A 25,934-nucleotide genomic window follows, 5' to 3' on the forward strand; every position below is an offset into this window, starting at 1 on the left:
GAGAACTGTTTTTAAAGCGTATTAGCAGGTAGTTTAAGCTGACGTGACATTGAGGATGAATCATTGCATGAACCGTATTATTCGTAAAACTGGTCTACTGAAATGAACTTCGTAAGAATAAAGTAGACTTCTGGACCTGAGAAGCTCAACAGAAGAGACAACTTGCAAAAGTATCATCATCAGGGTTATCAGTGGTCGTACTGTTGTCAAGAAATAAATTTCTAACAACGTAAAAAACTTAGAGGTGCAGGCAAAATACACGAATATTCAGTCTCACGAAATTCAACAAACTTGCACTGTGCTCTTCATAAAAATAGTAAATTGTAGTGCTTCATTATTGCAACCCTGCTATTAATATCATGCAGTAATTAAAAAACTATAATCGTTGCAATACACACTGTCAATATAAATTTATCATTTATCCTGACAAGCAAGACTTCATACACTAACTGATTGCCTGGATGCAGTCGACAGTTGAACCTCGTCCAGTGCACCTGAATAACGTTCGACAAGTCGCCAACTGCCATGTAGTCACAAGGGAAGTAATGTACTTCATTCGATTTGCTTTATAGAAAATTCGTACACCACGAAAGAAAAGAGGTACCGAACCAGGCCCTCACTAACGAGGTTAACACGGCAAGTGTCATTACCGTGTTTCTCATACACTATTCTCAGTGGAAAAATAAGCGAACACATATCTTGGCTTATCTAACGATACTCGACCGTTTCTGAGAAAACGATGATCACAGTTTCCAAGAAGGAAAGAAGGAAGATTGGGTTTAACGTCCCGTCGACATTGAGGTCATTAGAGGCGGAGCACAAGCACGGATTGTGTCAAGGATGGGGAAGGTAATCGGTCGTGTCCTTTCAAAGGGACCATTCCGGCATTTGCCAGGATTGATCTAGGGAAATCATGAGAAACCTAAATCTGGCTGTCCGGACCCGGGTTTGAACCTTAGTTATCGCGAGTGCGAGTCCAGTTTGCTAACTGCTGCATCGATTCGCTCGGTGTCAAAGTTCCCGTCGTAAGTTACATGGCTTTTAGCAGGGGAGAGGTTCAACCACAGTTATGGCACAGCGGGTAGCGTCGCGGCTCCACAATTTTGCGCCCCGTATTCGAAACACGATTATTGTATTTATTTATTTTTTTGTTTTCGTTTATCTATTCATGTCGTAGATTACTACACTAATTTTTATTGTCAAATCAAGCTATAGAATGGGATTATATTAATTATAATACTATGACTGTATTTCACAATGCCATAAATTAATTATACACTGAATCGCCAAATAAATTGGTATAGGCATGCGTATTCAAATACAGAGACGTATAAACAGGCAGAACACGGCGCTGCTGTCGGCAACCCCCAGTGTCTGGCGCAGTTGCTGCTACAATGGCAGGTTATCAAAATTTGAGTGAGTTTGAAAGTGGTGTTATAGTCGGCGCACGAGCGATGTGAGACAGCGCCTTCGAGGTAGAGATGAATTGGGGTTTTCCCCTGCGACGGTTTCACGAGTGTACCGCGAATATCAGGAATCCGGTAAAACATCAAATCTCCGACATCGCTGCGGGCGGAAAGAGATACTGCAAGTACGGGTCAACGACGACTCAAGAGAAACGTTTAAGATGACATAAGTGCAGCCCTTCTACAAATTGCTCCAGATTTCAATGCTGGATCATAAACAAGAGTCTGCGTGCGAACCACACAACAAAACATCATCGATATGGGCTTTCGAGGCCGAAGGGCTACTCGTGTACCTTCGATGACTGCACGGCACAAAGCTTTAAGCGTCGCCTGGGCCTGTCAACACCGACATTGGACTGTTGATGACTGTAAACATGTTGTATGGTCGGACTAGTCTCGTTTCAAACTGTTATCGAGCGGATGGACGTGTACGGGTATAGAGACAACCTCATGAATCCATGGACCCTGCATGTCAGTAGGGGGCTGTTTAAGCTGGTGGAGGCTCTGTAATGGTGTGGGACGTGTGTAGTTGAAGTGATATGGGACCCCTGATACATCTAGATACGATTGTGACAGGTGACACGTATGTAAGCATCGTGTCTGATCACCTGCATCCATTCATGTCCATTGTGCTTTCCGACGGACTTGAGCGATTCCAACAGGACACTGTGACACCCCACACTTCGAGAATTGCTATAGAGTGGCTCCAGGAACACTCTTCCGAGTTTAAACACTTCCGCTGGCCACCAAACTCCTCAGACTTGAACTTTATTGAGCATATCTAGGATGTTTTGCAACGTGCTGGTCGGAAGAGATCTGCAACCCCTCGTATTCTTTTGGATTTATGGATAGCTCTGCAGGATTCATGGTGTCAGTTCCCTCCAGCACTACTTCAGATATTAGTCGAGTCCATTCCACGTCGTGCTGCGGCTCTTTTGCGTGCTCTCGGGGCCCTACACTATATTAGGCAGGTGTACCAGTTTCTTTGGCTCTTCAGTGTATAATATATGTGTTTATGGTATCTTCAGAGGATACTGTCTTTTTAAATTCTCATATTATTATATTTCATTCTCATATTAATTCTTACATTTGATTCATAAGTTTATTCTTCAGGGAGATTTGGCGCATTGCCTTGATCATACCTATCGTAGAAACATTAGGAACCACATATTCCGAACGCTATGAGCATCGCGTGAAGGTAGGTTTGCCTCAGTAAAATCTCTTTATGAATCTCACTTCGGGAAAGAATCGTAGTTACCACTGCTGAAGATTTTACGCGTTGGCAACAATTTCGAGGCAAACCATGCATAACGGATCATTTTTGCGAAAATCGACGCTTACAGTTGATTACGAATCAATATAAACTACAGAAATTTCAACGAAAGCATTCATTTACTTTTTTAATTCATTCATCAAACAGATAGTTAGTAGGCGAATAAGAACAACATTGTTCCAACATACATTGGAAAATATTCGTATACTAATCTTCTAAGGACATGGGTAGAGATATGGGAAAGAAACAATAATTGACTTTAGAGAGTAAGAAACCGTGATGCTACCCACTCTGACTCTGGCTGTCGATTCCTCAGAAACAGTTCAATATCTAAGTATAAGCCGAGACACGTATTCGCTTATTTTGACCCTTTTTCCTATGTGCAAAGTTTCTGGGAAATCGAGTGATGGCACTTGTCGTGTTCTCTTCGTGAGCAAAGGAGGGACGCCGATTGGGGGACTTTATCACCTGCACCATAGGTTTTAACTGTTTTGCCCTACAATATGTGGCGTGGTTAATGGGTTGAGTGGATGTCGGAAAATCGGCTTCTTTAGACAATGGTAGTATGCACAACAGCGATGTCAGGAAGGGCAGGTTCCTACAGTTTACCAGAAGAACGAAATGGATCACCAGTATGTGTGAGCACCTTGAATTTCGGCTTGACCGGCCTTCTCAGTATTTGGACTGTAACTAGCGTCAGACATCAGGACCAACAAAATACTGCACAATAAATGGTTTGCATAACTATTAAAATAAGTAATGAAGGTGATTACGATTCCACCAGCCTATGTCAGAAATGTATGATAAAACGCGTAGGCGTGAGGTATTTATTGCATATTACAGAATACTTTTTTATTACTGATCCATACACCTATCGCTTTACTAAACATAGCAGAAATGTGAACACTGTAGACTCTTTACACTCTAATAGATATATAAACAACTGACGAACAGAAAACTTGGAACAGCACAAATTTAACTGAGAAGAAAATGTTGTGCAGAGATGCTATCCATAATAGCTCATGTGAAATGACGAAGAACAGTGACAGAGTTATCGTCCCTTTGGTGCAGATAAGGGAGTTGAAATGTGCAATCAGCACTTGCCGACTGTCTACTTATAGCAAACCTCAGTTGTTTCTTTTATCTGTTCAATGCAATTGTCTTTTTCTGTTCATGGAGTATATACTGTGTGGTATCTTTTCGTTTTCCTTCTTTCTTGTTGATCTTTAACTGTTTCAGTTTATGGTATATGAATAGGTGTATTTTTATAGATAATGAAATAACATCTGTTTCTCACTATGGAGTATGGATAGGTGTACGTTTTTCGAAAGGCTTTAAAGCTATCTCTTTATTGAAAGGAGTGAATAAATGCAGAGTTGTTTCGATGATACAACCTTATTCACTACGGAGTCGTAGCAAGCAACTTGATGGTAAACACGTGAGGCTACATTGCGAAACTACGGTACTACACGCTTCGAGGGTCTAGCGTATTCTTTTATAATCCGCATAATTTGTTTTAATTATCAGTCAAAATTAAAGCCACATTCTGGGCATATTACGGTTGCGGAGTTCCAATTAATTGGTTTCCGCAGGTTCCGCATTTGAATCTAAATGTGTGTAAATGCCAGTCTCTAGCCGTATGGGTAGAATATGGCTAGAATCTAAAAAACGAAAAAAAAACAAGAAAAGAGAGCAAGGTTAAAATATATTCCTGGTATGCTGCAGGAAGGCAGGAAGCACAGGGCCACCTGCATTTGCTGTAAGTCTATGATAAAAGAATTTCCGTTATACCTGACTTCCGTCTCTTTACATTCATTAGCAAGTGACAGAGACAATGCGTATTTGTGAGCGCATGGTCTGTCTGCTCGATGACTCACACAGAGGCGTCGTAGTGTAGTCGTTAGTGCGGCTGATCCCAGCGGAGGTTCGAGTCCCCCATCGGGCATGGGTGTGTGTGTTTGTCCTTAGGATAATTTAGGTTAAGTAGTGTGTAAGCTTAGGGACTGATGACCTTAGCAGTGAAGTCCCATAAGATTTCACACACATTTGAACATTGTTTTTTTGTAGTCGTTAATAGAATCTATAAGTTAGCGAAAGTGTTGGGGAAGCATTCTGATCCATGGCCACTCAGCAACCGTTCATAACTCATGGCGATCGCTCCGAGCTGGGTGCAAAGAACGCATATCTCGCATCCCATATAATCTCGACAGTATTGAAGAAAGGTAGTCGTGGGACTACGAAAGCTCCCACTCGACTGTGGGATGTTCCCCAAACCATAAGGACGCAAATAGGAGATAATGAGATGGTGAATTATATTGTTAACATATGAAAGTCGCTTAGTGAGTCTTATAGGGGAACATCACAGATGCTGTTTTTTATTGCTCTCAGATGTCCAGCCGGGTGCAGTCGTTTACGTGACATGATTTATCGATAACGTACCTTCCCGCCATCTGCAGGTGTACCCGTAGAATGGGCGTCTTCGCTACAACGCGCCTGCTTTATACTCTTATCGCTCCCCATCTCGCCCCTCACTGTCCACTCGCGCGTCAATCTGGGTGGAGTAATGGGGCGACATTCTGCTCCTCGACGGTTCTGTCGAGAACCCCTTCATTCCTCATCAGTCTACCTAATTTTCAATATTTTGTATAGCACCACGTCTCGAACGCTTCGAATCTCTAATTCTCCGTTGTTTCCACAGTCCGTGATTCACTTCCGAGCAATGCAGTGCTCCAAACGTACATTCTCAGCAATTTCTTTCTCAAACTAAGGTCTGTGTTTGATACTAGTAGTTTTGGGCCTCTTTACATGCGCCAGTCTGATTTTCGTGCCCTCTTTGCTTCGTTCGTCATGTATTATTTTGATTCCAAGTCAGAAAAGTTCCTTCGCTTTGTCTACAGGGGCTGGACAAAAATATGGAAACACCGGGGGAAGTGCATGCTTGAACATAAAGATGCTTGCCAAGCCTGCAGGTTGCGCTGCTGCAACTGACCACTAACTGCACTTGTACAATGTCTTCAAAACGTTACAAGTATCAGTCGGTGGCAGAACAGTGTTCTGTGCAGTTCTGACTGCATTATGTCGGAGTTTAGTGAATTCTAATGTGGGCAAATAGTTGGTGTTCGCATGTTGGTGTTTCTGGTTGAAGTGTTTGGTGTTTCAAGAGGTACCATATCGATTTATACCGCAAAGCGGACAAACATCATTCGCAACGTCACAATGCTGACGAAAGTGTGTTTTGTGTGATCGTGACGGATGATAACTAAAGGAGATTGCGGCGATAAATAAAAGGAGAACAGCTACGGAAGACACTGCAGAACTGAAATCGCACTCGCCAACCCTGTCGGCACCAAAACAACTCGAAGGGAACTCCAGAAGCAGGGAATTAAAGAGCGAACTGGAATTCCAAAACCACTTATCAGTGATGCAAATGCTCGTAGCAGAAAAAAAAAAATAGTTTAAATGGCTCTAAGCACTGTGGAACTTAACATGTGAGGTCATCAATCCCCTAGACTTAGAATTACTTAAACCTAACTAACGTAAGGACATCACACGCATCCATGCCCGAGGCAGTCGCACGGTTCCAGACTGAAGCGCCTAGAACCGCTCAGCCACAATGGCCGGCTCCAACAGAAGAAAGTGGTGCCGGAGTCATAGAGCCTAAACAATAGAGAAACGGAAGGAAGTAATTTGTTCGGATGAGTCTTGTCGTACTCTTTCCAATTTGTGGCTGATTCTACGCACAAAGAGTGAAGCATGGCACGGGTTCGGTGATGATATGGGCAAGCTTATCGCAATATCCCCTGAGTCCTACGGTCGTTCTACAAGGTTGCATTCCTGCCAAGGATTACGTGACGAGTTTGGTTGATCGTGTCCCTCACATGATACAATGTTCTTCAGTGGTGATACTGTGTTCCGACAAGAGAGGGGCCCTGCTCACACAACTCGCATAGTCCATGACTGATTGTGAGCATGAGGACGAATTGTCGCACCCCCTGTGGCCCCGGCCTCCAATCACCAGATATCGATATTTTTGAGCCTTTGTGGTGTACTGTGGAGGGAAAGGTATCACTATCCACACCCGTCATCCAATTACGTGAACTTGCCATTATTTTGCAGGACGTATCGTATAAGATCTCCTTGAGAAACATACACGATGTACATTTATTAATTCGGAGGTGACTGGAAGCTTCTTTGAATAACAACGACTTCTCTGCACTGTATTAAGCAAGGTACGTGTCGTGTTTTTTTTGGTGTTTCCATTTTTTGTCCATCCCCCTATACTTCGTGGTCCCTGATTTTGATGTTAAGTTTATCGCTAATCTCATTACTTCCGTCTTTCTTCGGTTTTCCATAATCACTCATCAGTAATGTAAATTCCCGTAACAGAAAAACGTAGTGCCGAAGTCATAGAACATGGACTATAGAGAAACGCAAGTGTGCTCATTACTTTGTTCATTCCATTCAACAGGTCCTGCAGTTCTCCTCAGTTTCACTGAGGACAGAAATGTCATCAGCGAATATCATTAATATCGTCTCACCCCTAATGTTAATCCGATTCCTGAATCTTCCTTTTGCTTTCATCACTGCTTCTTCGATATATACATTGGACAGCAGAGACGGAAGACCACATCACTGTCTTACGCCCTTTCCAAACGGAGCTCTCTGTTAATGGTTTTCCATTCTTATATTTTGCTGGCGGCGTTTCTTATAGCTATTGCATATTACCCGTTGTCCCTGTAGTTTACATATATGTTCGATGAATATGATAGACCTTGCCATCGGTGGGGTGGCTTGCATGACTCAGCAATACAGATACCTGTACTGTAGGTACAACCCGAATGGAGGGGTATCTGTTGAAAGGCCAGACAAACGTGTGATTCGGGCAGCATCCTTTTCAGTAGTTTCAGGGGCAACAGTCTGGGTGATTGATCTGGCCTTGTAACTTCAATCAAAACGTTCTTACTGTGCTGGTACTGCGAACAGCTGAAAGCAAGGGGAAATTACAGCAGTAATTTTTCACGAGGACATGCAGCTCTACTGTAGGGTTAAATGATGGTGACGTCCTCTTGGATAAAATATTCCGGAAGTAAAATAGTCTCCCATTCGGATTTCCGGGCAGGGACTACTCAGGAGGATGTCGTAGGAGAAACAAAACTGGCGTTCTACGAATCGGAGCATAGAACGTTAGTTTCCTTAATCGGGCAGGTTGTTGTTGTTGTTGTTGTGGTCTTCAGTCCTGAGACTGGTTTGATGCAGCTCTCCATGCTACTCTATCCTGTGCAAGCTTCTTCATCTCCCAGTACCTACTGCAACCTACATCCTTCTGAATCTGCTTAGTGTATTGATCTCTTGGTCTCCCTCTACGATTTTTACCCTCCACGCTGCCCTCCAATGCTAAATTTGTGATCCCTCGATGCCTCAGAACATGTCCTACCAACCGATCCCTTCTTCTAGTCAAGTTGCGCCACAAACTTCTCTTCTCCCCAATCCTATTCAATACCTCCTCATTAGTTACGTGATCTACCCACCTTATCTTCAGCATTCTTCTGTAGCACCACATTTCGAAAGCTTCTATTCTCTTCTTGTCCAAACTAGTTATCGTCCATGTCTCACTTCCATACATGGCTACACTCCATACAAATACTTTCAGAAACGACTTCCTGACACCTAAATCTATATTCGATGTTAACAAATTTCTCTTCTTGAGAAACGCTTTCCTTGCCATTGCCAGTCTACATTTTATATCCTCTCTACTTCGACCATCATCGGTTATTTTACTCCCTAAATAGCAAAACTCCTTTACTACTTTAAGTGTCTCATTTCCTAATCTAATTCCCTCAGCATCACCCGACTTAATTTGACTACATTCCATTATCCTCGTTTTGCTTTTGTTGATGTTCATCTTATATCCTCCTTTCAAGACACTGTCCATTCCGTTCAACTGCTCTTCCAAGTCCTTTGCTGTCTCTGACAGAATTAGGTTAGAAAATTTAAAAAGGGGAAATGGATAGGTTGAAGTTAGATATAGTGGTAATTAGTGAAGTTCGGTGGGAGGAGGAATAGGACTTTTGGTCAGGTGAATACAGGGATGTAAATACAAAGTCAAATAAGTGTAATCCAGGAATAGGTTTAATAATGAATAAGAAAATAGGAATGCAGGTTAGGTATTATGAACAGCATAGTGTACGCGTTATCCGAACCAAGGTAGACACGAAGCCCACGCCTACCACAGTAGTACAAGTTTACATGCTAACCAACTCGGCAGATTACGGAAACAGAAATTATTAAGTTATTTAAAGCAGACAAAAGTTTAATCATGATGGGGGGCTGGCATTCGATAGTAGGAAAAGGAAGAGAAGGAAAAGTAGTGGATATGGAATGGGGGAAAGGAATGAAAGAGGAAGCCGAGTGGTAGAATTTTGCACAGAGCACTTGGTTTAAGCACTTGGCTTAAGAATCATAAAAGAAGGTTGTACACGTGGAAGAGACCTGGAGACATCGGAAGTTTTCGGACTGATTATTTGATGGTTAGACCGAGATTTAGGAACCAGATTTTAAATTTTAAGACGTTCCCAGAGTCAGATGTTGACTGACCACAATTTATTGGTTATGAACTGTAGATTAGAACTGAAGAAATTGGAAAAAGGTAGGAAAGTAAGGAGATGGGACCTGGATGAATTGAAAGAACCAGAAGTTGTTGAGAGCTCCAGAGGGAGCATAAGGCAATGGTTGACTAGAAAGGTGGAAAGGAATACAGTAAAAGACGAACGGATAGCTTTAAGAGGAGGGAGCAGAGAATAAAATAAGAAAAAAAGACAAGGCCTGGTACAAATTCTTAGATACCACAAAAGAGATTGAATTTATTTGATGAAAGAACAAAATTTAAAAATGCGGCAAATGAAGCAAGCGAAAGGGAACACAAACGTTGAAAAAAGTGAATTAGACAGGAAGTGTAAAATTGCTAAGCAGAAATGGCTACAGGACAAATGGAAGGATTTGGAAGCATATTTCACTAGGGAAAGATACATACCGCATACAAGAAAATTAGAGGCCTTTGGGGAAAAGAGAAGCAGCTGTATGAATATCAAGAGCTTAGATGATAAACCAGTCCAAACAAAGAAGGGAAAACAGAAAGGTGGAACAAGGAAGGAACTTGAAAGCAATATTATAGAAAAGGAAGTGGACTTAGGTGGAGATGAGATGGGAGATATGAAGCCGCGAGAAGAATTTGACTGAGCTCTGAAAAATTTAGGTCGAAACAAGGCCCCGCGAATAAACGACATTCCATCAGAACTACTAATAGCCTCGGGAGATCCAGCCATTACAAAACTCTTCCATCTGGTATGCAAGTTGTATGATATAGGTGAAATATCGACAGGCTTCAAGAAGAATGTAGAAATTCCAATTCTAAAGAAAGCAGTTGTTGACAGACTTGGAAATTACCGTGCTATTAGTTTAATAAATCGTGATTGCGAAATACTAACACGAATTCCTTACAGAATAATGGAAAAACTGAGAGAACCGACCTCGGGGAAGACCAGTTTGGATTCTGGAGAAATGTAGGAACACGTGAGGCAGTACTGATCCAACGACTTATCTTAGAAGGTAGGTTAAGGAAAGGCAAACCTACAATTATAGCATTTGTAGACTTGTAGAAGATTTTTGACAATGCTGACTGGAATACTCTCTTTGAAATTCTGAAGGTAACATGGGTAAAGTACAGGCAGTGAAAGGCTATTTACAACTTGTACAGAAATCAGATGGTAGTCATAAGAGTCAAGGTGCATGAAAAGGAGGCAGTGGTTGAAACGGGCGTGAGACAAGAGTGTAGGCTATCCCCGACGTTATTAGATATGTGCATTGAACAAGCAGTATCTAAAATCAAAGGAAAATTTGAAGTTGGAATTAAAGATCAGAGAGAAGAAATAAAAACTTTGAGTTTTAGGTGGAAATTTGTGGTAAGGTATCATGGAACCAAATTGCTGAGGTCATCGGTCCCTAAGCTTACGCACTACTTAATCTAACTTAAACTAACGACCTCACACATACCCATGCCAGAAGGAGGACTGAGAGACAGTGAATTACTTGGAAGAGCAATGGAACGGAATGGACAGCGTCTTGAGAATGTAACATGAACATCAACAAAAGCGAAACAAGGATAATGGAATCTACTCGAATTGGATTAGGTGGTGCTAAGGAAATCAGATTAGGGAACGAGACACTTAAAGTAGTAGATGAGTTTTGCTATTTGGACAGCAAATTAACTGATGATAGCTGAAGTAGAGAGGTTATAAAATGTAGACTGGCAGTGGCAAGAAAAACATTTCTGAAGAACAGAAATTTGTTGACATCGAATATAGATTTAAGTGTTAGGAAGTCTCTTCTGAAGGTATTTGTCTGGAATGAAGCCATGTATGAAAGTAAAACATGAACGACAAATAGTTTGGATAAAAAAGGGGATAGAAGCTTTCGAAATGTGGTGCTACAGAAGAATGCTGAAGATTAGATGGATCATCACTTAGCTAATGGGGAAGTACTGAATAGAATTAAGGAGACAAGAAATTTGTGGCACAACTTGACCAAAATAAGGGATCAATTGATAGGAAACATTATAACATCGATGGATCATCAATTTAGTACTGGAGGAAGTGTGGGGGGTAAAAATCTTAGAGGGAGACCAAGAGATGAATACAGTAAGCAGATTCTGAGAGATGTAGGTTGCCGCAGTTATTCGGAGATGTAGAGGCTGATAGAGTGGCATGGACAGCTGCATCAAACCAGTATTCAGACTGAAGACCACAACAACAACATATATGAAACTAGAGATGATTCAGATTATGCACAAAGTAACGAAAATTTTAGCGAGCTACGTTAATGTTTGAAATGAGTTTGTCTTGACTAGTGGATTTCCAAAAATATTTTTCAGACAGCTAATGCAAGAGAGCGGTGTAATGATGCAACGTACAAACTGAATAGTCTGAGGAGTGTGAGACAAGATAGGCGGGTAAAACTCAATTCGCAGGACTTAGGCACACGTGACGTCTCTTTGACCCCACTCGCTGCATCGAAGACGGAAAGAGCTGTCTGTAGACTTTGTGATCGATTCACAACACCTGTGGCGAAGATGATGTTCAAACCAATAATATTCGCCTCAGTTAGAGAGCACTCGAGGTTATCCTTCTTTACAACAGGTTACGTTATCTCGGCGTTACGTTGTTTATAAATATTTTAAGCTATGCATTCCTATGGACTGGGCTGTGGGTAAGGGAGAGATTTAAAGGGTTTGCAAGAATTAATTCCGAAACTTACTGAAAAAATGGTACTATTTTTCCTAATACGCACTTATGAACCGCCGCGCGGGATTAGCCGAGCGGTCTGGGGCGCTGCAGTCATGGACTGTGCGGCTAGTCCCGGCGGAGGTTCGAGTCCTCCCTCGGGCATGGGTGCGTGTGTTTGTCCTTACGATACTTTAGATTAAGTTGTGTATAAGCTTGGGGACTGATGACCTTAGCAGTTAAGTCCCATACGATTCACACACATTTGAACTTATGAACCCCGAAAGTGTGGCGTCTTGCCCATTTGCAAGCAAAACACATATTCAACGGTCTTCATTAAAGTGTCTCAAAAACATAAGTTTGTCTTATGTAAACTGAACGTGGAGGGGGGAGAAAGAAAAGTAACTGACGGTATCACCTGCATCGGGATCTTATGTGAAATCAGTGCCGACGAGTGAAAATGAGTGCTGGACGAGGATTTGAACCTGGTATCTCTTAATTACTAGACGGTAGTGTTGACCACTGCGCCACCTGGGCATAGAGATGGGGGATCCGCTCTTGAACTAATTCATGGAGTTCAATCTTTCAAAGGAGTGAACAATCAGTGATTCAGAAAAAAAGAACGGTAGCTCCAAACGTTTCCCACGGCAGAGAGAGAGAGAGAGAGAGAGAGAGAGAGACGGAGCATATCAGCAGCGCCTCTGCTGGTCACAGCACAGTGCACGCCACACAACACAGCCAGCGCCGGCCTCTGCCCTGCTTCTACCTTGGCTGCCTGCATTGTGCAGTGCCCTATTGGATTTTGTGTTTCACATGTGCGTCGTCTGCCGCGCAGTGTCTAGCGCAGCGTAACTTCGCATCGCACTCTGTCGGCGATCGTTTCAGTCGCACGTCCTGCCCTCTGGGCAGTTGATGCGAGCAACAGGACAGAGAGCCACCTAGCGGATAACATAGGAACTACTTGCAAAAACCCGCTCGCAAGGGAACGAACTATTTGTCTCGGAGCGGGTGAGTTCACCGCTACCCCCTCCCTCGGAACTCGCCCGCTCAACGCTCGCCCCACCGTCTCGACTCTAGCCAGAGCGTCGAGCAAAGCGACTCAGGTGTCACTGTGGTCTCTGCGGTCTCAGCTCACGCAGTAATACAGCTCGCGGCTCGACCTGCTCGACTCAGCGCCTCTGCATCGGAGTTCGTCCCCACTGGATATTGTTCTTCGTAGTAATGCCGCTATGTATATTACATTATTATGTTATGTATACATCAATTGTTTTTATTTTATTTTTATTTGTTTAAACTGATTAGATTAGGTTCCTGATGACTCCTCTTACTATAGGATTTTTATTATAGACACTCGAATTTACGCTTTAATTACGAGCGAACCGATAAACGTATCGCAAAATGTGATACACCAATATTTTCCTTGTTTTATTCTGCGTAAGGCTATATGCAGCACTTTCGTTTTACAGTCAAATTTATATTTTTTTTTCTTATTCTGGTACGGATTTTGCGATTTTAGGCGTCTTCGAAAGGAAACGTTCACTTTAAAAATATATGGCTTGCGATGTATTTGTATGAGGTTAATGAAATTTTAATACGTTATAGCCAAGTATATTGTTAATGTAAATCTCAAGTTACAACATTTTCCGATCACCCAAAAAACCACGATAGTGCAAAATAAATCAATAATCAAAAACTTTGTCATATCGTGGAAATTTCAATAAACAATACAAAATTCTTACTCATTATCTGTGTTACTTCAAAATAGGATCAAATAAGATCAAAATACAGGTATAGTACTGGAATAAACCAAGTTTAAAGGGCAATGTGCCTTCCATTTATTTTATATTGTAAATGAGTGGTGAGTCATGAAAAAGAGCTAATTCATTTCAGGGAGTGAACAGTTCTGATCCAATCTCTGAAAAGAACAGTTTTGCCCATCTCTACCTGGGCACAGTTTTTATTGAGCTTGCGCAGACTCTCCTTGGCCGACCGATACTCCGACCTAGCTCTTTCACTTAACCGCAATCTCTGTCCATGTCCTCAATGCTCGCAAATTTTAGGTTATCACTTGAAGTCGAACGTTAATGTGCACCCACACTGAAGGATGTGGATTCGAGGCGAATCCGTTGTACGAATGCTTGGCGTCTGTTCTTTCGGACAGGGCGTAGAGGACATGGACGGGGACTGCCTGGTAGGTGGCGCTATGTGGGAGTGGGAGTCAGTGTGTCGAGATAGCCCGCGCATTGATGTTTAGTACTCTGTCCGGCTAGCGCAGTGGTTAACACATCCACCTAGTAAGGAGGAAATCCCAAGTTCGTGTCCCAGTTTAGTATAAATTTTCCTTCGTTTTCGCCGATTCTGGAAAAAAATCCCGACGCCGCTGATATCGTGTTTCTTTCCTTTCCTTTCCTTTCTCTCTGTTCCACCTACAATTTGTATAATATGAATCACAGCTGTGGGTTTCGCGCAGTGTCTGTTCTTTGCAACATGTCTGAAAGAAAAGACACCACGCATTCGTATACAAGTTTATTTTCAGAAACTCTGAAAACTAGTTTCAGAAGTTGGTCTATAATTAGGAAGGGTTTGTAGCCATTCTAGCAGACGAATTAAAGTAGCAAGTTATTTAACGTATGTCCTATAAGTAAATTCTATTTAAAGACAACAGTACACTGAGAATCCTTCGAGTACGTGTCAGTATTGGTACAATTTGTTATAATGAAACAAGGAGAATCACCATATTGATGTTTAAAGATGTACTTTTATTGAAGACATTCTTGTTTGGAAGAAGAAGTGGCCTAAAAGAACTAGCTCATAAACTTTCTTTTATACCTTTAGATGACTAAGATTAAGTTACCTTTAAATTATTTTGCAAATGTGTCAATCTTTTCTATGCTTTTGACTCTAAGTAATAGTTGTTCTTCCAGGGCGTTTCTAATATTTACTCACATTTGTGTGTTTCTCGTTCGATTAGTAAATTATTGGCAATGAGAAATTATTCCTGAGGAAGAGAAAGAATCGTCTTATATAAAGGTAACACTGAATATTGCACAGCACTTCTCTATCAAATTAATAAGGAAGCTTATATTGTAACAGATAAGCCCTCGGTCACAAATATTAAGTCAAAATTGACCTGGTTTCGACGCTACTATGAGCGTCGTCTTCAGAATTAGACTAAATGTACTAAAACATTAGGTATATGGTACATTAATAAAATTAATGTTTGTACTGACTCGAAAAGATGCAGTACTTACAAGTCACATATTAAAAAAGATCTCGGCCGGAAAGGCGACGTCATGAACATTTGTCAGATGGCGAGCCGCTAAGGGCTACTCGTACTGTGGACAGGGGTTGCAACAAGAAGCTCCAGGATCGTTTTTTAGAAATGTGACGGCATTACGCAAATCAGCGACTTTATACTTTGTAATTCCAAGCTCATAATCACTACACCATAATGATTTTGGAAACTTTATACTTTGCTCTGTTACTTATACCTCAAGAAGACTTTAATTGCCGATATGTCATCATGTGACGCTTAATTAAGAGAAATCGTACCAAGAACGACGTGCTTTTGTAAATCATCAGTGTGCCGCCGCATTGAAACGGTAACTTTCACATTACGTAAGTTTTGATGCAAAAACTATCAACTACGAAATCTAATATGGCGCCTCACAAGCACACCGGATCGGCTGCTAACGAAAGTCTGTGGTAGCTCCTGCGGTTTTCTATATAGGGCTTGACGTTAAAATGACGTCACGTGTGCAAGTCCTATGAACTGTTACCCAAGGTAGGGCTGCCAGTAACGTTGTGTGTCTGCAAGAGATTGCGGTTGGCGATGCCGGCAGTGCTTCCCCTGCGGTGTGAGGTGGCAGTAGCGGTCTCCAGGCGTGGAATGCGCCGCCACGATGGGACTCCATTCCTCGTCCTCCCCACTCGGCCGCTCCATTTCGCGCTTCCCCCTCCTTCGTCTGTAGCAACAGCCTGCCCGCTGTGTGCGGAAATGCTGGCCGGATATCAAGGCGATACGTTCTCAACCTGTAGGTAATTGTACAAATTCCTTTCCTGAAAGCTGATGACATTGCCCAACGAATTCGTACTAGTGCTTTTTTTCTGTGTTTCATTTACATCAGATCTTCCGAACGCTGCATCATACCCTTCTTTGTGGGATGTGAAATCTGGACTTTGGGGAGACGTAAAGCTCTTACAGCGTTTAGCTCTTGCAGAAATGAGCAAGAAGAGCTCGTGGAAAATAAGTTGCTCCGGTGGAGAAACCCATTCTAGGCTGCTGGGGAAGCTCACGCCTGTATTCCGAAGGGGCGGCCGCAGTTGACTGTAGACTGGGAACTTCGACTGTTACTGTTGTTATTCATTTACCACGTAAAACGGAATTGTAATCTTCGTGCAGTGTAGGTGCAGGGAGGGTTCTTTATAATCAGGCAAATATGATTACATGCAACACCATTAAATTTATTATGGAAGAAACAAACGAGGAAGCATAAACGTAAGGGTAGGCTTCTGCGACAGTTGTCACAGTTAATAAATTCTTCTGGGTATGTGACCGCATGGTCAATGTGTAAAATTATCAGACGTTTCAGCCACTGTTGCAAGTGGCCTTCCTTAGGCTATTTTTCCTAAGTGCTGAATGAGAGAAATTTTAGTTCTTATGTACTGGCAGAAGAGGTTATCATAACGTGTCAGGGTATTAAAGATGAGGAGGAATGGTGTTAGACATCATTTATTGGTGTTGGCATTATTACTTATCATTGGTGGAAATAGACGTCCTTGATTGGTGTATGTTTAATTGCTTACTACTCCGTCCGAACAGGCCTTGGAAGGCCCAACGGTACCGACCGGACGCCGTATCATCCGCAGCCCACAGGCGTTACTTCATACGGATATGGAGAGGAATGTGGTCAGCACACCTCTCTCCCGGCCGTATGTCAGTTTACGAGACCGGAGCCGCTACTTCTGAATCAAGTAGCTCCTCAGTTTGTTTCACAAGGGCTGAGTCCACCCTGCTTGCCAACAGCGCTTGGCAGACTGGATGGTCACCCATCCAAGTATCACCCCAGCCCGACAGCGCTTCACTTCGGTGATCTGACGGGAACGGTGTTACTACTGCGGTAAGGCCGTTGGCTGTTTAATTGCTTGCCACTGACAAATTCATCTAAATATGGTTCAGATGGCTCTGAGCACTATGGGACTTAACATCTGAGGTCATCAGTCCCATAGACTTAGAACTACATAAACCTAACTAACCTAAGGACATCACACACATCCATGCCCGAGGCAGAATTCGAACCTGCGACCACAGCAGTCTATTATTTAACAGCTTACATTCTTGCAAATAGCTCAGAGCCCTATGGTCTGTGTAAACAATCACTTTCCTACCTTCCACATATATCCTGAACTTCTGAAATCCAAAAACTATGGCTAAAAGTTCCTTCTCTGAGATACCATACATTAATTCATGTTTGGACAGCATTCTGCTTGCAAAAGCGATTGCCCTGTGCTCGTTCTTCCCATCTACTACCCTCTCCTGAAATAGCACTGCCCCTATCCCATAATCTGAGCTGTCTGCCCCAATACAGAAAGGCAAAGACAAATCTGGATAGAACAAAATTTTACTATTTTTAAGCTAGTTTTGATGGCTTTAAATTCCCTGTCACACTCAGATGTCCAGCACCAGGTTACACTTTTCTTTAATAGTCTACATAAATTAGGCGAATTAAGGCTATAATCACTTCCTGTAGAATGAACATAGTCCTATAAATGATTTCAATTGTTTCCTGTTCGTTGGCACTTTGCATTCAACAATAGCCTTGATTTTCTCTTTATTGGGCAGAATGCCATCAGGAGTTAACTGATGACCGAGAAATAGTAATGTTGCTTGAAAAAATTCACACTCACTTAACTTAAGGGTCATTCCCCCTTTAGATATAGCCTTGAATACATCCTCCAACAGCTGACAGTGCTCTTGCCAATTGCTCCTCGTAATCAAAATGTCGTCTACATACACTGTCAATTTTCTCATTAATTCATCACCCAACACATGACTTAAAGCCCTTACAAAAACTGCTACAGATATTGATAAACCAAATGGCACAACTGTAAACATATAAGTCCTGCCCTCAAATAAGAAAGCAGTGTACTTTCTGCTCTCTTCAGCCAATTGCGCCTGCCAGAACCCTGAAGTCAAATCAACACTTGACAGAATTTTAACATTATAAAATTTTTGCAACAGCTCATCAATGTTCTCTGGCTGATCATTTTCTTTGACTATTATGTATTTAGCTTTCTTGTATCCAATACTATTCTTATAGAACCATCCCTCTTTTTCACCACTACTATTGGATTACAATACTCACTCCTCCCCATTTCCAGAATGCCCCACTTCAACATCATCTGTATCCTTGCCCTTACAGCCTCTCTATTAGCTATTGCTATAGGATAAGGTTTGGCTCTTATCACTTCATGTGGCAATACCCTCAAAACATAACTGAAATCTACAACTTTTCCAGGTCTGTCAGATAACACATGCTTTATGTTTACACAATAAATCTGTAAGCTGCACCTTTTGTTCCTCATTTAAATGTCCCATTTCATTTACTTTGTCATGTATCTGCTGTTCAGTGCACATATCATCACCTACGTCTTCTATCCTTTGTAAATGAGTAATTGTCTCACCTCCTTTTAATTCCCCTTTAAATTTTATTCTTGGTCTATTTCCACCAGCATCAAATTCTACCACTCTGTCCTTTACAAAAATGCTACAGTCATACTTGTACAAGAAGTCCATACCCAAAATTACATTCAATGCCAAACCCTTCACCACAAAGCAACTAATATCAAAACAATACTCATTACTATTAAATTCCAGTAATACTTCCCTGCTGATGGGCTTGCTACATGTCCCAGTTACTGTCTTGATTTTGCCTCCTGTAACTGGTAAGTCTATTAATCCTAAACCTTTAATTTGCTGCCAGAAAGATTCAGAGATTACAGATAAACTTGAGCCAAATAATGCTATATCTGTAACTCCTCCCACATTGATATCAATTATTGGCTGTGTCACCTCTATTTCTACTCTGTTCAGCCCTGATTCCTGTAATAAATCTCTTTCTACTTCACTCCTGCTTTTCTCTTGCATAATGCAAATATCTTTAGGTCTTTCTCCAAAATATACATCAGTATCCCCTTCAAACAGATCCTTAATAGCAAACTCAACATTCTCTTCTTCACTTAATTCTTCCAATTTTCTGGCAATTTTAAGTTTGATTTTACCCCATTCTTCAGGCATCAAAGCTTTATGTAATTTTGCATAGGACACCCAATCACTCAAATCATAAACAGCCTCCTTCTTTCCTAACCATCCACAATTAACATCTTTCAGGCTTGCATCATCAGTTAAGAAAACATAGGTTTCAATTTTATCTTCTGGGCAAACTACAGCAACATTCTCCATATTATTACACATTTCCATATCCACACTGAAGTCATTATCACTACCACAGTTAACACCTGCACCCACAAGCACAGTAACCTTATCAGTAGGTAATTTACCAGCATTTTCCACATTGTCAAATACACCACTCATATTAGCCTTTACATCACACTGAATAACCCTCTCCTCACCTTTTCCACAATTCTCCATACTATTTCCAATAGACATCTCTACCCATTCATCACACACATTATTACTGTGAATATTGCCCCTTAATTCCATAGCCACTTCTGTTCCCCCTTTTGATGAAACTACCTCTGTCTCTGATCTTTCAATGAATTTTGCTGCACACAAACCAATATTGTCCTCCTCTGCTTGTAATTTCTCTTCCCTTTTAAACATGTCATCAATGTAAAACTCACACTGTTCATTGCTGATATTAGCCTTGTTCCCTTTTTTCCTCTTATACCTTTTATCTGTATTTCTATAATTGTTAAACACCCCCCCCCCCACACAGATTTTCATTTCCTAAGACAGCATCCATATTTCCCTATTTTCCTTGCTGACTTTATTAATCATCCCATCATGTCCTTGTGTGGCCCTGTTCACATAATTACCAGCCCCCCTGCGGACCTTAAGTGAGGCATCAATTAGTTTTTTGATTGCCTACCCTGTCCATTTGCATCTGGCATTCCTATTGTCATATCTTCTCTATCACTCCTCATCTGATCAAAATTGTCTCTTCTCCCCCCAAAATTTCTGTTATACCTTTGTGGCCTGCTTTTCCAATCTCTATCCTGATTATTCTGATCACTTCTATCTTCTCTCCACCTGTTAGAGGTTATTACTGTATTCATAATTAATACTGTTTCCCCTTTCATGATACCTTCCACTCTCCCTATGTTCCATGTATTTAGGTCTGTAACACAATGCCCTGTCCATATTATCCACAAAATTAAGAAATTCTTCACTTTGAGATTCACGCGTCTCATCGGCCATGGCTAATGAAAGGATACAATTTTGCAATGTAGCTGCTGGCTGTACTTATTTTTTATATCCTCGTGTGTCGCGACGTCTGCAGCGAGCTCCGCAGCACAGCTATGCAATGAATCGTAATCGGCGGCGTGGACACACAGAAAACTCAATCAGGAGCGAGAACACGTTGCGTAGGCCCCTGGCAGCATGTAGTCTAGTTGGTCGGTGGCACGGACGACGGCGTTGATCGTCGGCAGCACGTGGATACAAAATGGTTCAAATGGCTCTGAGCACTATGGGACTTAACATCTGTGGTCATCAGTCCCCTAGAACTTAGAACTACTTAAACCTAACTAACCTAAGGACATCACACACATCCACGCCCGAGGCAGGATTCGAACCTGCGGCTGTAGCGGTCACGCGGTTCCAGACTGAAGCGCCTTTAACCGCTCGGCCACACCGGCCGGCGCGTGGATACAGCTTCGACTGCTTTACCTGTAGCAACACTTGGACGTGGCACGGACGACGGTTTTTTCTCGCGGCAACACACTACCTATTTTTCACGTGGCTCATCTGCAAAGGGGGTTGGTAGTAAACGGTTGCATTTGCGCCCCTATTATTGAGTCAGTATTGGCTGGCTTTTGAACAACAGTGAATTGAACTATATACGTTCAGATTAAAACTTATTTATTCAAAAGAAACACTTTAACGTTGTGGCTATGCATTTTTAAGTTCACAAATAATAATCGGTGCAATTCGTACACTGTTTGTCTCACACCCACACACTTTCACTTTGTTCCTTCGCGTACCCTGGCGTCCATGCATGCACTCGCGGCACTTTGCCGCTCCCAACTCGTCACCACCACGGCCAACGACAAAAGACCACGATTTTCCCGCTCATATCCACAGTCCTGAGTCGGGTCACATGACACCAAAGTAGTCAAAATAATCGCTAAACATGGCCACATTTCGTTTACAATATTTTATAATATTTAAATACTTAAATCTAAATACATTATATAATTTTATGCATTTATCACCATACTTTTATAATTCGTTGCAATTAAAAGAAAAACAAAACACTATGCACCGGAACTACAACGCCCATCAAAACACAAAACAAGTATTTTTCAGTCTATTTTGAACAGCATATTATCTCTGTTGCCTTACAGCATCACCGCGGTTCCTGACTGCAACACCTAGAAGCTTTCGGCCACAGCGGCCGTCTCATCTAAATACTTAGGTATTACAATTACGAATTACTTCAGTTTAAACGAACACACAGGAATGCTATGGGAAAAACAAACAAAAGACTACGATTTATTAGCAGAACACTTAGCAAATCTAACAGGTTTACTTAAGAGACTGCCTGCATTACACTTCCAAATCCTCTTCTGGAGTCTTTCTGTGCGGTGGGAAACCTGCATCAGATACGATCGACTGAGGACATCGAAAAGCTTCAAAAAAGGGCATCTCGTTTTGTACTATCGCGAAATAGGAGGGGGAGCGTCATGGATATCATTCTTGAATTGAGGTGGGAATTATTAAAACAAATGCGTTTTTCGTTGTGGCAGGATCTTCTCATGAAATTTCAATCACCAACTTTCCCTTCAGTGTGTGAAAATATTTTGTTGTCACGCATCTATAGGGAGGACTAGTAATTATAAAAAAATAAGAGAAATCGGAGCTCGCACAGAAGGATTTAAGTACTCCTTTTCCCCTCGCGTTGTTCGAGAGCGGCGCGGGAGAGAAAAAGCTCGTAGGTTTCTCGATTAACTCTCTGCCAATGTGTACCTATATGTACGCCGCTGTGGCCTCCAGCGCGCCCATTTGTTGCTGCCGTTCCGTAGCGCTGTTGCCGCTGGCAGCTGGAAGCTCGTACTCTCTGAATGTTGGAGAGTGCCTCTCTAATCTTCCACCTGAGGGTAAGTGGCTGTTTTGCCAGTCCGCAGGCTTCTCGGAATTCTGTCTGACGCTTTCATGATGTGTTGTTGTGTTCAAAAATGTGTGTGAAATCTTAAGGGACTGAACTTCTAAGGTCATCAGTCCCTACGCTTACATACTACTTAACCTAAATTATCCTAAGGACAAACACACACGCCCATGCCCGAGGGAGGACTCGAACCTCCGCCGGGACCAGCCGTACAGTCCATGACTGCAGCGCCTCAGACCGCGCAGCTTTTTAGATAGAATTCCGAGAAGCCCGCGTACTGGCGAAACAGCCGCTTACCTTCAGGAGGAAGATTAGAAAAGCGACTGCAATAGCCAAGCGATCCGCCGAAATGAACAGAGATGACAGACACTGTCTTCCGGCGTCTTGGTTGCCAGCAGTAACTGCACTACGGAACGGCATCTCTTGGGAAGCAACACAGACGGGCGCGCGGAAAACCACAGCGGTCCGCAGGTACACAGCGTAGTGGCGCACCTCAGTCGGCATTTGGCAGCAAATAAATAGCACTACGTCACAATCTATTTACAACAGTGGCAAGCACTTATGGAAGCACCAATTAAGACCGTCTATTTCCACGAATCACAAGTAAAAAGGCCGACACCAATAAATGACATCTAACACCCTCCTCCTCATCTTCAACACCGTATCACATTACGATAACAGCCTCTTTCAGCAGTATATAAGAACTACCGTTTTTTTTCATCCAGCGGTTAGCAAAAACACTGAGGAAGGCCATTTGCAACTGTGGCCGAAATGTTGGAGAATTTTACACACTGACAATGCAGTCACATACCCAGAAGAATATTATTGCCCAAGGAACCATAAATATCTTTGCTTTAGGGCTTGAAGGAACTGCTAGCCATTCCAATCGCACACTTAAGCAAATTTAAGAAAAAGAGGAAGAAACATTGCTTCAGGTTTTCCGAGACTTCACTTCAGGAAAGAAAGAGCAACAATATTTTATATTCAGAAAATAATAATAAACAGTTTATCAGAACAATGATACATAATTTCCACATTTTCAGTGTCACGTTAATCGAAGTTATCTGCTACGCTAAATTTTTTTACTCTTTTCGTTTTACAAGCTTTCCTCCTGGTGCACATGGCTGGACTTATTTTACTTTTTTTTCGGCTATGCGACTCTCGCATTCAGGAGGACGGCGGTTCAAGCCCGTGTCCGGCCATCTTGATTTAGGTTTCCCCGCTATTTCCCTAAATCGCGGAAGGCAATTGCCGGGATGATTCCTTCGAAACGGCACGGTCTTTTCTAATCCGAGCTTGCGATCCGTTTCTAACGGCCTCGTTGTCGACGGGACGCTAAACACTAATCACCTCCTCCTCCTTCTGCTCCTAATGAACGAGCGGCGACCGTTCACAATTACTATTTCCCCCTCTTCTACCTCAGGTATGAAGCAGTTATTTGGTGCCGATTCTATGACTGCGCAACGCCGTTTCTTTAATCTTTTTAAATCTCGTACTTTTTACATCTATTTTAACATTGGGAATTTATTCACTTCTTTTGAGCTCTTCTTACGTAATACGAAACACCATTGTTTTCTCGTTTTGGAGAAGAGCACATCGGCGTTCCGAAGTCAAGCAGAATGTGTCTATATTTGCTGAAACTGAATATCCCAGCTTAAATGTGTAGACAGTTCAGATTAATTGATGGTAGCAAAAGTTCAGTATTATGCAAAGTGAAATCTGTGTCAAGTATGAGTGAAATAACTCGACCCAATGTGACTACAAGGAAATCCTGATGAATTAATGCAAACAGCACACTTTTTTGTGTTAGTGCAGTGTCTTCCGAAACACTTTAATGAACAAAAATTTATGACTTGTGTACTCAGGCCTAGTGGTATTACAAAATAATTATTAAACTTAAAGGCTGTTACCATCACATTGCCGCAAGGAGATTTGCCATGCTTGATACTATCACAATCCTACACCTAAGGAGCAAATGTGATGGTTACGATATGTGTATCTGAGGTGTTACATACCTCTCTCTTTTCGTTCCGAGTTAGCACTTATCTACATTTGATTTCAATAGGACACTGTTAAGTACCAAGAGGTTTAAATTCACATATTTCAAACCAACGACCTAAATTCACCATCAAGAACTTTTATAAAGTTATTAGTGATTGTTGTGCAATCACATCTGAAATACTGTTAATATTCTGTTTCATCTGGAACCTAAGAATAGGCATCACCATCCGTTCCTGTTTTAAGGTTTCTTTCTCAACTCAAAGTATGTTAAGTAACAACTATACTAATGACAAAACTAAGAGATCATACAGTTCGATGTTACACTACTGGAAAGTTACGACTTCTAATCGATAGTGAAACTATCGAGCGTGCTTTGAGACCATTAGGTCCTGGCAAACTCTGCCACAGCCCACCATTGCGAAAAGCCATCGCTTGTCTATCTGGAGAATGGCGTTAGCTTTGCTCATCGATTACCCACTGCTCACTAAAAGAATGGTCCCCTGAGAAGTGCTCGGGGGATGTACCACCAGTGAGACGATCCTCAAAGGATCTTCTATTGGGAGGTCATTAGCTGTGAACTCCAAGTTAAATTTTGATGGAGTTACATTCCTAGATATTACAGTGTTTTAGTTTTAGTGGATTAGATAAAGATCACAGGGAATTAAATCTCAGGTGATTTTACAATATATTATGCGGGTGATTTTCGGTACTGTGTATCATTCAAGTGATTTTCGGCACCGTAAGCAGATAGGGCATTTGGAACTGTTTTCTTGTCACTTCCAAATTAACATATTTCTTGCAGATGTCAGACTTAGTCAGGGTATCCTGTCGGACGGTTTTGCCCCTACCTGATGCACCATGGTTTTGCTCGATGGTGCAAAACTGAACATACAAATTTCGTTGGAAAACTAGAATTTACAGGATGTGCATCATATAAAAATTGAAATACACTGAAAAACATGCTTAATCGAGATAATTACTTGCCTGTTTCTTAACAGGGAATTTCTCTCTTCAAAACTCTGTTCCAAGTAGTATCAACATCGCAGAAAAATCTTTAAAAAGTACCAGAAGGAAAAAGGAACAGACGTCTGCTAGTAACGATTATCCACAACTAGTTCTGAGAGTTACCAAACCATTGGCAGAACTAGTCAGAAACCTGGTGGTACCTCGTTTCACCCGCATACACGATTTTACCCTACTCTTCCTTACTGTAGCTTTGCAACGGATAGTGTCGTACTTTAAGAATCCCATGTCACTGTTTCGATTTAAGTATTATTTGAGTATTATTCATTTCAATTCAAATAGAAGGAGAAAAATACAAATATAGTCACTGTTCATTTGTCAAGCATTTCAACCGTAACTGTTCTACTTCCCACTAGCTTTAATCACTATTGTTGCTATACCATGTACACTACTATTAGTGGAATTCTGGATGGTTCCGCACGAAACTTAAAAATTTTTTGTTGCAACGTTATGTACGAGAATTACTGTTTTTTATTATTCGCTCGCTTGTTAGTCTTAAACAAATGAGCCCCTCTTATACACAACAATACTTCTTTGATAACTTACT

Source organism: Schistocerca cancellata, chromosome 5 (genome assembly GCF_023864275.1).
Source record: "Schistocerca cancellata isolate TAMUIC-IGC-003103 chromosome 5, iqSchCanc2.1, whole genome shotgun sequence".
NCBI lineage: Eukaryota > Metazoa > Arthropoda > Insecta > Orthoptera > Acrididae > Schistocerca > Schistocerca cancellata.